We start from the raw sequence: 15,572 nt of genomic DNA on the forward strand, positions 1-15,572 counted from the left end.
TTGTTGTATGAATTGTGATGTGTTTCAAGACGGTGAGGTAATGTGATAGTTTAGAGCATCGATGTTACATAAAATCGGAGTTGTTAAAGGGGTTAAAGCCGAGCATTGGGATCTATCAAAATTATCCTTGTCAATGTTGATATTGGGATGGAAATGAAAAGGATTATTCTTGAGGCCATATCGAATTATTTCTATGACGGAAAGAGGAAAATGTGATGTATCCTATTGTTAAATGTTTGGCGAGATCTATAAATCACATCGTATTGAATGAATTCCTACTCATCGATTCATGGAATTTCGTGTCTCTTTGATTGTCGGATTTCTTGGAATTCGGTCTCCATTAAATCAAGTTGAGATCCGGGTTTTATGTCATGATATCATGGGAAATTGAGAAGGGTTGAAAATTTAAGAACAGTTGAGAGTTGAGGCGTAAGCTTTTAGATCATATGAGAAATTGAAGAGATGTATTGGAGGTACAGTCTAAGTGCAAGTTCTTGACACCAAATATGAGATTAAAAGTGAAGACCACTTTTACGGTAAGATTTTTGGGACGAAAATCCACGAAGGGGGAGAGTTGTAATATCCTCGATTTTGGGCCTAGTCGAATAGTGGTTTCGTGACCACAAAATCCGAGATATAAATAATTATTTTATGATTATTTTAAGGTCTATGATATGATTGCATGATTGTGTGAAAATTTCGTGAAGAAATTTTATGCATAAAGTGCTTAATTTGAAATTTGGGACTAAATTGAATAAATTGCAAAACTTGTGTTCTAGAAGTATTTTGCATAAAATTGAATTAGATTATTAATTAGAGGTCCTTAAAGAGTAATTTTACCAATTTCTAAGTCTATGGACAAAATTGGACATGGATGGAATTTTGGAAAGTTTAGTAGTAAGGGCATTTTGGTCATTTAGGGTAAAATGAATTAAAATACAAAATTAAAAGCCAATTTTGCTCATCTTCAACCCCATGGCCGAATATAGCAAGGAGAAACCATGGCTAGGGTTTTTCAAGCTTCCAAGCTCGATTGTAAGTTCGTTCTAGCCTTGTTTTTAATGATTTTTACGTTTTTAGAGTCCCGGTAGCTCGATTTAGCTTATGCTAGAATAATTTAATCTAGGGTTTATATTTGGAAAAATACCCATAGGTGAAATTTGTGTATTTTGGTGTTTTATGATATAATATGAGGTTTTAAATTATGTTAGACAACTTGTACTACTCGGTTTTAAGTGAAAAGCGAGCAAAAGGGCTTAATCGGTAAAAATACCTAATAGTCATAAGTACATGTTAGAGTGAGAATTTGATGTTGCCATAGAAGGGAAAAATGATCAGCATGTCATAAAACATAAGAAAATAGGCTGAATTTTAATTTACGAGCTTTGGGGCAAAAGTGTAAATATGCAAAAGTTTAGGGGTAAAATTGTAATTTTTCCAAAATATGATTTTGGGTCAATTTGAATAATGTGAGTCCTAATTAGACTATATTTTAAATGATAGAGCAAGGAAAACTGAAATTCGGGCTAAAATGGGGAAAATACCAAGTTGTGGACGAAATGGTAAAAATAGCCATTTTCGCATACGAGGTAAGTTCATATGTAAATGTTGGTAACATAGTTATTATTTTAAATGTTTTAATGTTTTTAAATGATATGATAATTATTATGAAATATTATACTTGTGATAATTGTTTGATAATATGTCAAATTATGTGATATACTTGGAAAATGTGAAATACTACCAGAGTATCAGTATCGGCATTCCGTAGAAGATGGTTGAGACACATGATTGGGAAAAAGGTCCGTTGAACCTTAGGAATGGATTAGGATACAAGTGACATGTCACTGGGATATTTGGGCATCTGAACTCGTTGAGTTGAGTCCGAGTTCACTTATGGATCGGCGTCCGAACTCGTTGAGTTGAGTCCGAGTTCGTGAGATGTAACTAGGCATCCGAACTCGTTGAGTTGAGTCCGAGTTCACTTATGGATGCGAACGCCTGAGCTCGTTGAGTTGAGTCCGAGTTCACTTATGGGCGGGTTACATGGTAGCTTGGCTACATATGTGGCACTTATGTGCAAGTTATCCATGTATCCGAATTATATTCGATGTGTTCAACGGGTAAAGTTCTACTCAAATGGAGGAATACTCAAGATGAAAGGGACGTATTGGTAAGTGTTGTGAAATGGGTACTTTGAACAGGTATGTACTTAACCCTCGGGTTGAAAAATCGATATAACAACAATATGGTAAGATGATAAATGAAAAGGTGATATGAATGTCTTGGTGATGATTATGCAAATGATGTTTTATGTTTGCTTATATGGTTATGTTACTTGCTATTTGCATGTGAGCTTACTAAGAATTTATGCTTACTCCTCCTTTTCATTCCTTGTAGTGTTGACAAGCCAGCTCGAAATCGGAAGCGGTCGGAGGCACGCTCACACTATCCAGTATACCATCTTGGCATAATGGCTTGTATATTTTGAGTATGGCATGTATAGCATTATAATCATTTTGTATATATGGTCTTATGATATGGTTATTGAGTGGTATGGAAATAGAAATGCTTGGTAATGATTAGCCATTGGAATGGCTAATCATGATCATATTTGGTATTATGTATGTCAAATTGCTAGCTCATCCATGGAAACCATGAAATAGGTAAAATTTACCATAAAATAGATTCAGGCAGCAGCAGTGACGTGAGTTTAAAAAATCACTAAAAATAGTATAAATGGAATTAAATAATGAATAAGTTATGGAATCGAAGCTTGATGAGTCTATTTTCATATGGAATAAGCAAAACAGGTATATGAGCTATATTTTATGAGATGTTTAAATTTTTGTGAAACAGGGCCAGAGCGATTTCTGGATCCCCTGTTCTGAATTTGGAAATTCACCATAAATTTTACAAAGATAATTAGAAGTCATGCTTTATATGTACAGATTCCTTATTGAGTCTAGTTTTATTAGAGATAAACGGCATAGTCATTGAAGCTCTGTACAGGGAGATATCTGATTCGTAATACACAGAGGTATGAGTAGTTGAACCCTGAAACAGGGGAGACTTTAACTAATAAACTGTACTAATTGGCCCAACCAAAAATTCTGGAAAAAAATTAGTAGATATATATATGAGTCTAGTTTCAGGAAAAATTTACGGAATTGGATTTCGAGTTTCGTAACTCGAGATATGATTTTTAAAGCGACTGTGATGCAGTTAGCCAGCTTGTCTGGAAATTTTAAAATGAATTGTATGAGCTGTTTAATTAATGAATTAAGTCCGTTAACACCTCGTGTTCGGCTCCGGCAACGGTCTCGGGTACAGGGTGTTACACAACTGCTAAAATTCGTCACCCTCTCCTACTGTTTCCCCGAGGGCCCCAGAGAGAACTGTTCCAAATACTTCAGGCCTGACCCTTAATTGCGGGCTACTGCATCGACTGGGCTATAGTAGAACAAGTCCAGATGGCTGACGCGATTCGAGCTCTCCTAACCATCGACCCTTAGGAGTTGTTCTTCAAGATTATCGAGCCGACATACCTCGAGCTCACGATGGAACTATGCTCAACGTTCAATCTCCAGACTGTAATGACAAGGTATGATGATCCCAGCACGATCCAATTTTGCCTAGGCAAATTAATCTACCAGCTAAGCGTCCCAGAGTTCGGTGCTGCTCTAGGCCTATATACGGAGGAGTTTCGAGAGGAGAATAAACTACATGCTCTCAGTCGCCACATACATTTCTCTCCCTCGAACTGTTGGTACATTTTGGCCCCTAGCACGGCCTCGTACTATCCTAGCCACTCCAAGGCATCAGTTCTCCCACCATCCCTGAGGTACTTACATGCTATTTTAGCTCACACGATTACAGGGAGGCGAGAGAGCACTAGCGTCGTCAACACCCACGACACCTACTTCTTATGGTACATGTCGCAAGGGCATGTCATCGACCTTGCCTATTTCATCGCCCTTGCGATTCAGCACCAGACAGAGCAGCATCGGAAGGGGATCATCTCCATTGGCCCTTACGTGACTATGCTGGCACGAAACTTCGGGCTCCTCAACACCGAGGCCCAAGAATCATCCCTCACTCTCATCGGCCAGATGTCTCCACAAGGCATCTCCAGCATGCTTAGCATGAGGATGATCGATAGGCGCCGAGGAACCTACCTTCCCCAGTATCGTCTAGCCCAACCAACTGATAAGGAGGCCTACGAGGACATTCCTGGTGATGTTCCCCCACAGCACGAGGACCCACCGACTCAGCCACCACCACCCTCTCGTCCAGTTCATGGGGCGGCTTCAAATGCTGACATCTCTGAGCACCTCACCCGATTCAAGCAGCAGTGTTTTCAACAATTTGACAAAATTGATGCTACTCTACAGTAGGTTTGTTAGCACCTCCACATCTCATCGCCAGTCCTACCTCGCGAACCATCCAGTGATGAAGATGTTTAGAAATATTTATTTATTATTTTATGTTTTGAATTTTTATTGAAACTACTTTTTATTTTTGTTAGATTTTAGAATTTTATTTTTAATTATTAATTTCAATTATTTCTTTTCGAGTACTTATTCTTCCTAATATCCCCTAAAAAGTTCTTGATTTTATCATAGTTATATAGAGCTTTTAAGCTCATCATCACATAGGAACTAAAACTCCACTGGGAAAGGTTCTCCAAACTGCCATGTCCTGCTCGACCATGACCATAGCTACCACTAGATATAATATTCTTTTGGCGTAGGACTCATGGCCTAATGAACCTCTACGATCGTCGAAGTATCCTTCTCCACTCTCAAACCAATCACTCTCCAAAACTCTAGCTCGAGGAATTCATCATACAGGAAGTTTCACTTCTCTCCCTATCTTATTTTTTATACTCTAATATCTATCTTTGTACATTGAGGGCAATGTACATATTAAGTGTGGGGGGTATTTATTTCATTATCAGAAATCCCTGAATAATTACCTTGTTCTCTTGAAAAGCTCTCATATCATATTTAGGATAAATTCTGATTGATTTATGATTTTGATTGATATATCTCGAATTAAAACATAGGCATTTATGCATTGATTGTTTAAACTTTAAGAAATTAGAGAATCAAGCATAATAAGTTGATTTTTAAAAAATTAAATTATAGGTTGTTTCCCCTAGTCTAGGTATTACTTTGAATTAGAATTCACGAGTCTAAACATCAAAAAGCCATAATTTTTGTGAGATTTTTGAGCCTTTTGAGCTTCTATTAATTCTTTCATGCTCACTTTCATTATTGTTTTGAGGGCATCAGTATTGAACTGCTATTCTAGGACTTGCTTAATTATGCATGTGGAGACCACACCATTTGATTTGATATGTCAAAATAATTAAGGCACTTAGGATTAACCCACTCATGCCATGAAAAGCCTACCTCCACAGTTAACCCTAGTAAACCCCTTTGAGTCTAACAAACCATTTCTTCTATTACCCATAATATTAACCTTTAACCCATTATTGTTGAAATCCCTTAAATTAATCTCTATTTTTTGTTGAGATTTGAGTTGAATGGATTGCCTAGCTATGTTTTGTTCTTGATAGTTAGTCTATATTATTTTCACTTGTTAAAAAAAAAACTATGTATACATATCTTAAATTTCATTTTCTGAGAGAAGCTCTGTTGTACGCAAGTGAAGATTAACTCTTTTTCTAGTTAGGTAATTTTTCAATTCAATCTCGATTCTAACCATTTCTTTCAGGTTGTGACTATACCCCCTAACCAAGCCTCGTTACAACCCTCTAAAGACCTTTTGATTGATGTATCATGTTAAATTATAGTGGTGGAGATTTGATTTTCATGCAAGCCTATGGTAATGACTTTTCATTATTGACTATTGAGTGCTTCATTTATTGTCCTTAAACACCTTGAGTGATTTGAGTAAACCTTTAGTGAGGATATGAAACTCTGTGATATTCTGAATCAAAGGTAATTACTTAGACGAAGGGAAGCACCTAAGTTTGCATGACTAAATACTCAACTTGAAATGTTTGAAACTTTTATGTTCTTTTAGTTGAATTCTTAATGTATGATTACTAATGGATTAATGTGAGATATTATCGATAGAAATTATAAGTTGAGAAGAATTTATTTTGATTATGAGTTGAGAATTTTGCTTGAGGACAAGCAAATGCTTAAGTGTGGGGGTATTTGATAAACCGTAAATTATACATATTTTTACCCCATGTTTAATATATTTTATGGATGATTTCTCATTAGAGTTGGTGAATTCGATGCTCCTAATGCTTTAATTTCATGTTTTATACTTAGAAGAGCATAGGAAAGCGAAAGGAGCAAGAAACGGGCCAAAAGCAGAGAAAATGGGCCAAAGTACAAAATCAACACAGCCTGGACCTCCTCACACGGGCACACCACATGGCCGCTTCAATCTAGAAGAATTGGAGCATGACTCACACGGGTATAGCACACGCCCGTGCCATTCTAACAGGCTCGAACACGGCTTGAAGTAATCGTACACGGGCGTGTCCCTGCCGAGCCCAAGTTAAGTCCACTTCAGAAAAGGCCACTTTTGAGGGCTTCTAGGCATTCCAAAGCCTATAAATACACTCTAGAAGAGGAGAAAAGGGAGACGGAGAATAGGGGGTAAGGAATTACTCTCAGAAGCTGGATTCATCATCAAGACTGAAGATCTCTCCTCAATTTCCTTTCAGGAGTTTTGGGTTTTCTTTATGTTTTGCATTCTTTATTCTTCTGAGATGTTTTCTTATTTAGTTATGAACTAAAACCCCTAAATACCTAAGGGGAATGAAACCTAAGACGAATCTTGTTATTATTTTCTGAATCGGATGATAAATATTTAACTTGTTCTTAATTATGTGTTCTTAATTCTTGTTTTGATATCCCAGGATATTGATTCAAGACATGCTCTTATTCAGAGGAGGAATAGACCCTGTCTAAGAGTACTTTTATCATAACTAAGCGGAGTTGATTGCGCGCCTAGAAATAGGGTGACAAGATTTTACCAGATTAGGGTGAAACCTAATAAGGGGATCCATAGATCAAGTTAATGCAACCCTAGAGTGTTAATTAGAGAAAAGTCTCGGTTATTCAATCTAGCGATTTGATGTTATTAGTCTTGAATAGGGATAATAACATAACTTAGGGATCTCTACGGAACAAGTTGAATGAATAAATCGCCTGATTCGGAGCCAGAATAACAAGTAAAGTCTAGGTCGATTTTTCCTTAAGTATTGTCTTCATTCAATCGATTTTACCAAAAGCAATTCCCCAATTCTTTTCTCTATGAGTTCTTAGTTTAGATAATTAGTTAGTTAAAACAAAAACCCCTTTTATTCTTAGGCTAGATAATAAAAAGACAGTCATTACTAGTACTTTTAGTTCCTTTGGGTTCAACAATCCGGTCTTGCTAAAACTATACTACTGTTCGATTGGTACACTTGCCTACATTGCGATAATAGTTAGTTCAAAAATGAGTAATTATAAATATTTAAAACCTATCACGAAACCTCACGATCAGCTTGAAAATTCACATATCAAAAAGCTCGATGAGTGTGAGATAAATGACTTGTTTCCTGAGGAACAACTCTTGGTTATACCAAAAGGATTGACACATCATCAAAAGAAGCGATTCTTTACCGATGTGAAAAATTATTTTTGGGAGGATCCTTTTCTTTTTCGTATATGTACAGATCAAATAATTCAAATATGTGTAACAAAATCAAAGGCAAAGCAAAATCCTAGAACACTGCTATTTAGGACCAATGGGAGGACATTAAAATGGGACTAGAAAAGCACATAAAATGCTCGAATCAGGTTTTTATTAGCCCACACTGCTCAAGACGCTAACAGGTATTTCACTTCATGTGATAGATGCCAAAGAATAGGTAATATCTCTAAATGCGATGAAATACCTCAAACATATATGCTGTCATGTGAAATATTTGATGTATGGGGCATTAATTTTATAAGTCTGTCCCCTAGATCTTTTGGGAATAAATACATCTCAGTAGCGGTTGATTACATGTCAAAATGGATGGAAGCTCAAGCTTTACCTACTAACGATGCCAGAGTGGTAGTAAGATTTCTTAAAAAGCTCTTCTCTCTATTTGAAACACCTAGAGTGATCATTAGTGACAGGGGTACTCATTTATGTAATACTCAATTCGACAAAATCCTTAAAAAATATGGAGTACTCCATAGAACAGCTACCCCTTATCACCCTTAAACTAGTGGACAAGTTGATGTGGCAAACCCAGAGCTCAAAAGTATCCTAGAGAAAACTGTAGAATCGAATAGGAAAGATTGGGTGGTAAAAGTAGATGATGCTTTATGGGCCTATAGAACCGGTTTTAAAACTCCTATAGGAACATCTCCTTGCAGACTTGTCTACGGGAAAAGTTGTCATTTACCATTTGAATTAGAGCACAAAGCATTTTGGGTTCTAAAATTCCTAAACTATGATCCTAAAATTGAAGGTGAGAAAAGATTACTACAGTTGAACGAGCTAGATGAGTGGCGAGCAGATGCTTATGAAAACTCACGATTATACAAAGAAGCAACAAAGTGATGCCATGATGTTTGTTTGAAGCAACCTAGGCAGTTTACAGCCGGGGATCTTGTTTTGCTATACAATTCAAAGCTCAAATTGTTCCCTAGAAAGTTGAAATCAAGATGGTTAGGTCCATTTGTAGTCCAAACTGTCTTTTCCAACGGCACAATAGAGATAACTCACCCAACATATGGCATATTCAAGGTAAACGGTCATCTACTTAAACTTTATAATGGTGAGGTCTTTAGAGATGATAGAAAGGAGTTTCAGCTCCGTGAACCTTCGTAATTGAGAGCACAAGGTAACTCTAACTTAAGACTTTAAATAAGCACTTCTCAGGAGGCAACCCGAGTACTAACATTGCTAATTTTCTTATTTTTTACTTCATATTATGCAGGTTTTTGACCCACACGGCCTGGACACACGAGCGTGTCCTAGGCCGTGTGACTTAACATGGGTGCGATAATGAGTTCCATGGCCATGCGATATGGACGTGTGACCCACACGGCCTAGACACACGGGTGTGTCATTGGCCGTGTGGATCTTGAGACTTAGTTTTTATTTTTACAGAAAATTGACAGTGAGTTACATGGCCTGGCGATATGGCCGTGTAACCCACCCAGCTTGGACACACAGGCGTGTCTTTGGTCGTGTGAGCCCTGAAGCTTAAATCCCTAAAAATTGATAGAGATACAGGCTTAAAGTAGTCCACACGGGCATGCATCACGGCCATGTGGACCATATGGCCTGGACATATGGGCGTGTCCTAGACCGTGTAAAAACTGGAGCTAAATTTTCAATTTTTAAAACAAGTAAGAGAGCTACACAGTCGAGGCACACGGTCGTGTGTTAAACACACTGGCGTGTGGGAGGTCACATAGGCGTGGGAGAAGCGAACAACATTGCACACGGCCTAGATACACGAGTGTGTCCCTGGCCATGTGAAGACTGGGCTGAAATTATAAATCACACATAGGTTGAACGGAGACCACACGGGCTTTAAATGACTGTGTCCCTTTTAACCCCCAAACCCTAAGTTTCTATTTTACTTTTGTCTTCATATTCCCCCAAACTTTCCCTTAGTCACCTCTGACCTAGCCTTCACTATTCTGACCACCATCCCCAACCATCTCCTTCGGCCACCACCCTTTTCCTGCCCACTCCTCCTTTTTTTTTCATTCTCCCCTGATCCCTTTCCTTTTTGCTTTCCTCTCCATCAACAAGCCCACCCCACATCACACACACACACACACACACACACACACACACACACACACACACACACACACACACACACACACACACACACACATGCACAACCCCTCCACACGTTGGCCGCCAAACACCCTCCGACCATCGCCCTATTCTGTCGACCCCTAACCAAGCGCTTGTCTTTTTCCCTTTCCTTTTTTCATCTTTCTCTCCCTTTTTCTTCTTCTTCCTTACCCTCGCGGCCTACCACTCAGCCACCACCTACCTCCCCTATTAACCGTTCGTCGTAACCCTGAACCCCTGACTGTCGGTAGCGCACCCTCCCAACCACCAGCAACCATCGGTTCCCCATGTTCTTTAACTTCTTTATTCTTTATTTTATTTGATTTGATTTTATTCTTTTGATTTTGATTCTGTTAGCTTTAGTTTTATTAATACTATTCATTCTTATTGGAAAGTTTTGTATGTTATTATTAAATTCATTCTACCCATAGTATAGAACAACTTGATTTTTATTCTGTCATATTCATTCTTGTTAATCATTTCATCCACTATTCTAAATAATAGGTTCTTGTGATAGTTTTGGATTTGGTTAGTAGTTAATTATGTTAGGTCTTTCTTTTTTATTCTTCACTATTAGGTGCATGGTTTCAATTAGTTTAGTATACTGATAGTTTCGATTCACATATTGTTAGTTTTTTGCATGTGTGAATATTAGTGCATATAATAGATTTTATAGATTAGCCATTTTTATTTTTGTCACACTAGAGTCTTTCAACGTCATATTTTTGTCTCATCCACATGTTTTGTCATTAGCTTCTCGATATGTTTGATTGGTGATGTGCTTGTTTCTATTTACTGATATTAAAATATTTTTTTCAGGTTCTTTATGACAAACACTAGAGGCAAATCCAAAGTTGCCATCCCCGCTTTGAAAAAGCAGAAAGGCCCCAGTGGGACCTCCTCCTCAAGCTCATCTGCTGAGACTCTCCACCCTTATCTCCAATTCCCAGTGGGGCCCTAAGAGAATCTGTACTAGCTTCATCGAGTGCAAGCACTCGGTTTGGGCTGCTGTATTGATTGGGCCATGTTGGAGCAAATCCATTTGGCTGATGATGTGTGTGCAATTATTGTTACAGCTCCGGGGGATAGATTTTTCACCATCATTGAGTTCAGCTATTCAGAGCTCACCTTAGAGGTCGGTGCCACATTTTCGGTCTAGCAGGTCATGGCGATCCATAACGAGCCAAGCACAATCACCTTTTGCCTTGGCGATTTGGTGCGACATATGAGCATCCCAGAGTTCGGTGCTGCTTTGGGACTCTACACAGAGGAATTCATGAGCGCCGATGACTTTCTTCAGCTTCATCAGCATATTCATTATTCGCCTTTGCGTTGTTGGACTGATCTCACGGGCGACCTCACAAACTATGATGCGAGTCACTCGAAGGTGAAGTCTCTTCCACCTGCCGTACGGTACCTTCACGCTCTTCTAGCTCATATGTTGACAGGTCAGAGAGAGAGCACAGGAGTAGTTAGTACCTATGATGCCTATCTTTTATGGAGCATGGCTACTAGCCATGTTTTTTATTTGGCGTACTTCATAGTGCTCACCTGTCACCATCAAATTGAGCGCTACAAGAAGGGCCCTATTTGTCTAGGCCCTTACGTCACTCGACTTGCTCGACACTTTGATCTTTTCGACACACCGGAGTAGTCCTCGATAGTTACACTTGTTGGCCAAATGTCCTCTTAGGGCATCTCGAGCATGATCCACATAAGGATGATCGAGCGGCGACATGGAGTGGACCCCTTCAGTACAGACTATTTCAGCCTAACATTCAACATGACCCAAAGGACTTCACTGATGATGTTCCTGCCTACCACGAGGATACACATCCACCACCACGTTCGAGTCACCGCCCTAATCATTCTACTGCAACCCTTGCGGACCTCTCGGAGCAGTTTACTCAATTCGAGTGGCAGTGCTTTCAAAGGTTTGACAACATCGATGCCACTCTACAGTAGATATTTCAACACCTTTATGTTTCATCTTTAGCACCAACGACTCATGATGCTAACTTCTCTGATGATGAGGACCATTGAGTTCATTTATCTTTATTTTTATTTTTATTTTTATTTTTCTTTTTATGTATATTTAGTCTTTATATTTGAACCCTATTTTAATTATTATGGTTGTTTCTAATCGAGTAACCCTTTTTAATCTTGTTCAGTATTGTGTTTATCTTGTTATCAGTTGCTCAGAATTTTGTATTACCTCTACATTTATCTACAATTTTGCTTTTCACTATTTTGGGAATTACATTCCACAGGCAGGGCAATTTCAATTCTCTCCCTCTCTTATGATATTTTGTTTATATTATGATTATATTTGTTTGTACATTGAAGACAATGTACATCTTAAGTATGAGGAGTTTATTTATATGATTATTTGAAAATCCCTGATTTATGCCTTATGTTTTTAAGTACTTTTCTCATATCATTATTTGAATGAACTTTTCCTCGATGTATAATTCTTATTGATATGTTTTAAATTAAATTCATAGGTATTTGTGCATTGATGGTTTAAACTTTAAGACACTAGAGAATCAAGCATGATAAGTTTTTTTTTTCAGAATTACAATTTTTTTAGGTTGTTTCCCTAAATTGAGGTATTACCTTGAAGTTTGAAATTTGCAAGATTGACATCAAATGAAAAACTTTTTTTTTGGTGAGATTTTGAGCCTTTAGAGCATACATTTTTCTTGCTCACTTTATTATTGGTTATGAGTGTGTCAATACTGATTGGTTATTCTAGAACTTGCTTCGATTATACATGTCGACACCACACCTTTGATTTGATATACTGAGATGATAAAGGCACCTAGGTTTTAACCCACTTATCCCATAAAAAGCCTACCTTCATAATTAACCCTTAGTGAACCCTTTGAGCCTAATGAACCGTTTCTTGATTTACCCATTAATATTAATCCATAACTCATTTTTGATTCATTGAGAATTGTTTCCGTTTTATTGACTCCTTTTTTATCGAGATTTGATTTGGTTAGTTGCCTAACTATGTTCTTTTATTCCAATTATTAATTTTTCCTTTACTATTTATTTTATTCTTGTTCTTAAAAAAGTCAAAAAATACATATATGTTGATTATTATTAATTCCTTGTTTTGAACTTAAGTAGTTAATTTCATATTTCAAGCTCATGTTATTCTTTAATAATTTCGATTGATGTAATTATTTAGTATTAGTTTATTTTTCTAGTTAGGTAATTTTCCCATTCGATCTCGATTCTAACCTTCTTTTTCAACCTTTATCCACACCTTTTAACCCAAGCCCCATTACAACCCTTTAAAGACCTTTTGATTTGTGTATCATCTCATTTATAGTGGTGGAGATTTGATTTTCATGCAAGCTTATGGTAATAATTTTTCATGTTTGACTCTTGAGTGCTTAATTTTTGAACCATAAACACTTTGAGTAATTTGAGTAAATCTTTAGTGAGGATGTCAATTATTGTCAATTATTGTTGATTTTTAAATTAAAGGTAATTATTTGGATAAGGGGAAATACCTATGTTTTTATGATTTAACAAAATATTAGACTTTGATTGCTTGTGCATTTAGTGCTCTTTTAGTTGAATTATCAATGTATGATTATTTGTGAATTATGATAAAACATTATTAATGAGAATTATGAGTTGAGAAAGTTTACTGTTAATTGTGAGTTGAGGATTTTGCTTGAGGACAAGTAAACGCTCAAGTGTGGGGATATTTGATAAACCAAAAATATAACATGTTTTAATCCCATGCTTAGTGTGTTTTGGATGATTTTTTATATAATTTAGTGGATTTGATGCTCCTAATCCTTTAATTTCATGTTTTATACTTAGGGGAGTATAGGGGAACAAAAGGAGCATAAAATAGGCCAAAAACGGATAAAATGGGCTAATTTAAAGATCCACATGGCCAAGACCATTTCCATACGGGCTAAGCACACGCCGGCGTGATTCACACGGGCTAGCCACATGCCCATGTGGCAGCCCGTGTCAATATCGCCCCCTGTTTTCGAAGCATGCGAAAAAAGACAATTTTTAGGATTGTTGAGCATTCTAAAGTCTATATAAACACACTAGAAGTAGACCTAAATGGGACACGCAGAGTAGAAAGAAGAAATTACTTGAAGAACACCAACGGATTCAACTCGGAAGCAAGATCTCCCTTCAATTTCTCTCGAAGTTTTTGGGTTTCTTTATGTTTTTTGTTTTCCTATTTTTGAGATGTTTTTCCCAAAATTATGGACCAAATTCCCTAGATACCTAGGGAAGATGAAACCTATGATAGATCTTATTATTTAATTTTTTGAATTACATGATAAATACTTATTCTTGTTCTTAATTATGTGTTATTAATTCTTGCCTTAATATTTTCAGGATATTAATTAAAGTTTGATGTGCTTATTTAGTGGAGCAAAAGTCCCTATTTAAGAGAAGATCTAGCATAATTAAGCAGAGTTGATTGCAATCTTAGAAATAGGATGACATAAATCTGCTGGATTAGAGTCAAATCTAATAAAAGAATCCATAGATTGAGTTAATGTGACAATAGGGGTTTTAATTAGAAAGAGATTTCAATTACTCAACCTAGAGTCAGTTGTTTTTAGTCTCGAAAGAGATATTAACATAATTTAGGGATTTCTACGGATCAAGACAAGTGAATAAATCGTTTAATTCAAAATCAGGATAATAAGTGAAGTCTAGGTGGATTCTTCCTTGGGTATTGTCTTTATCATTGGTTTATTCAATTATTTCCTTTACTCTTTGTCACGTTCATTAGTTAATTAGTTTAGTTAATTTTAGATTGAAATAAATTCCTTTAATTTTAGGCTAAATAATAGAAAGATAGATAGTACTAGTACTTTTAGTCCTTGTGGATAAGATATTCTGGACTTACCATAGCTATACTACCATTCGATGGGTTCGCTTGCCTTAGTTGTGATCGTAGTCTAGTTTAGTGATTCATAAAACCATCATCAGCTTCCAACACTTCACAACATACATTTGAGAGACCTCAACACTACCATGTAATAATTTATAATTGGTAAGGAAGAGAAGAGGTTAGATGCTTGAGCGATGGTTCATATGGTGGATGACGTGTGGAGAGCTATAAAAGAGAGATGGTAGGTGTATTTGATTAAAGTAGAAGGAGAAGTATCCCTTCAAGATTAGAGATATGTATTTATAGATGGGAGTGGCCCTCTCTTAATATTAGGTCTTTACATGTGTATAGTGCAAGTCCTATTCTGGTTGGCTACTTAAGAAGCATAATAGCCCTCTAGGTTGGTTGGGATGAGATAATTGTAGGTTAGGTGAGATATCATGTAATGATCTGGTTTTTAGTGATATTAGAAAAAAATGATTTCAGGATCCCGTTTCCGTAAATCAAGTCTGTAAATAAATATTTACAGAGTTATTATATTATCCATGAAATGGAAGAATGGCTCGCTTATTGTACAAATTGGTCAAAAAATGATGTACAATTGGTGTCTGAACAAGGATATGAGACTGTGGTCGTTACAAACAATATTTTCAAATATTGAGAGGAAAATTGAGTAGGTAGGTAGTTTAGTATTCTTGATGGCTGATCAGAAAGGTAATGGAATGACTTCAACCTTGGTGGTACCAAGTATTAATCGTGGTGACATGTTTAAAGCTGGGTGGTGAGTATTAACTTCGATGTCAAAAATTAGTTTTCAATTGTAGAAAATGTTTCATTG

The sequence above is a fragment of the Gossypium arboreum genome, chromosome 11, assembly GCF_025698485.1.
Source record: "Gossypium arboreum isolate Shixiya-1 chromosome 11, ASM2569848v2, whole genome shotgun sequence".
NCBI lineage: Eukaryota > Viridiplantae > Streptophyta > Magnoliopsida > Malvales > Malvaceae > Gossypium > Gossypium arboreum.